Consider the following 2,339-nt stretch of genomic DNA (forward strand, 5'->3'; position numbering starts at 1 on the left):
CGGAGGGGGCGGCGGGGCGGCGACAGCCACCCCTCCCCCGCGCCGTCAGCCCCGTCAGGCCCACGCCGCGGCGAAGTTTTGACAGCTGCTCCAGTTGTTGTGGTGGGTTCCGGGGTGGCGCGAGCACCGGCCCCTCAGTCGCGCGCTGGCGATCGCTCCCTCACACACCGCTCGCTCGCTCGCTGGCGTCGCTGCCTACGGCTAGTTCCCTCACGCTCGGTCCTCGCGCGCGAGCGAGCGCTGCCTCGCACGGCCAGCTCTCGCCGTTGCCCGTGCTCGCTGGCTATCGCTCCCTCACACTCGGGATCTCCCCCTCGCGCTAGCTTTCGCTTCCATCAAGCCTGGCTCCCTCACGATGGGTTCCCTCTCACTCGCTAACGCTTTCCCTCCCCGGGGCAGTGGAGGAGGAAGTTTGGCGGCTGTGCGTTCACCACACAAACAACGCACGCACACGGCAGGGGCGGTCGCGCGAGGCCCGCGCCCGGGTCCCTCGGGGCGACCCGCACCACAGACCTCTCAAACTCGCCGCCGGCTCGCCCACACACAGGCGCCTCCCGCCCCCGCCCCCCGCGCGCCGCTGCCACTCACAGGACTTGCTCCACGCATGCGCCGCGCGCTGCCGGGCCGCCGCCGCTGACCTCACCGCCCCTCCCCCGCCCGCTCTGACGCGGCGGCGGCTGCACCTCAGGCTGCGGCGGGCGCTAAGCTGCGGACCGGGTATCCGGGATCGGGGTCGGGCCTGGCCGGGGTGGGGAGCGAGCGGTGTAAACACTCCGAAGCGTGCACCCGCGTGCGGGGCGCGCACGTGCGTCCGCGACCTCCCCCCCTCCCGCGGGCGTGGGCCGCCCCGGGCCTCGCGGAGTCCCACGTAGGCTTCCCCGGTGCGGCGCGGCCATAGCAGCGCGGCGTCGACTCTCACTCCAGCTGTAGTTCGACGTCATGTTTTAAACACTGTGAGCCCGGGAGGCTGCTTGACAAAAAGCCAAGCGGGCAGGTTGAGAGGAATAAAAGCTGTCTACACGGACAGAAATTCATCGGCGTGTCCGTTGCGTGTGCTAAAGAGAGAAAAAGGGAATACTGCTAAGCTGACTCCCATAAAACACACACACACATATATACTCTCACACAAATGATTCCTTTAAAAATGGACCAGAATTCGCCTAAACCGTGCCGGGTGTGGAAACCTCTAGGACGCCGGGCTACTCAGCGCTTCCTTCCTACTATCGGTTGGCGTGTGGGAGTGGGAAATAGTGTAGCTGGGGAAACAGATCTGTGGAGCTTTGTGGAAGGCTGAGTCCTCCCTGCTTGGAGCCCGGAATCCCAACGCTCTGGGCGATCACTTCTTTCCATCCTCGACAACAGTTTCAATGGCAGGCGAAAAGAATGCACTTGTTTCCAGAGATCCGGGTCACCTTTCCAGCCACCCCCCAGCCATGCTATTAACACTGAACTGGGCTTCCCATCTGAATCAAACTTTGGTGGTCCAGAGGATATTCCAGCGGAAAGCAAGGTTTTTTGGTTTTGGTTTTTGTTGTTGTTTGCAATGGCTGAAGTAAGAAATTGACTCGCTTGAATTCCTTCAGGGTTTAATCTCTGCAGGCCTTTTCAGCTTTTTATATGTACAGCCAAAGGAAGCCTGGAGAAGGGAAGAAGGCTGTCAGGATAAAGGTAAGTCACAAATTAAAAGGAGAGGAATAAAATGTACTGTGACATTTAATTATTAAATAAAAATATAAAAGACTCCTCTTTTCATTTCCTTCTACACATTTCGCTTTAAATAAATGCTTCTTGGAAACTGGGGTTTCTAGACTATTGCCTTTTTAAATTTATTTATTGTTGTGGCAATATATATTGAACCCAGGCCTTTCCACATGCTGAGCAAGCACTCCACCGTGATATCCCCAAACCCAAATATTTTTAAAGATTTATTTATATGTATGTATGTGTAAGTTTGTGTGCACCATGTATATCCAGATACCGCAGAGGCCAGAGGGTACCCAATACCCTAGAACTGGAGTTACAGGCACTTGTGAGCTGCCATGTGAAAAGCAGAAACCAGCTCCAATCTTCTACAAGAACAAGTGCTCTTAACTGCTGAGCCACGTCTCCAGTTCCTGGACCTAGCTTTTAAATATAAACTTTTTAAATAAAGCTGTTTACTTTTGATATTAGAATAAGAATAGTATTCATTGGGCCGAGTAGTGGTGACACACCTTTAATCCCTGCATGTGGGAGGCAGAAGCAGGCGGATCTTTGTGAGTATGAGGCCAATCTGGTCTACAGATCTAGTTCCAGGACAGCCAGTGTTACACAGAGAAACGCTGTGAAAGAAAGAAAGA

This window comes from Microtus ochrogaster, unplaced genomic scaffold (genome assembly GCF_000317375.1).
Source record: "Microtus ochrogaster isolate Prairie Vole_2 unplaced genomic scaffold, MicOch1.0 UNK18, whole genome shotgun sequence".
In the NCBI taxonomy this organism is placed as follows: domain Eukaryota; kingdom Metazoa; phylum Chordata; class Mammalia; order Rodentia; family Cricetidae; genus Microtus; species Microtus ochrogaster.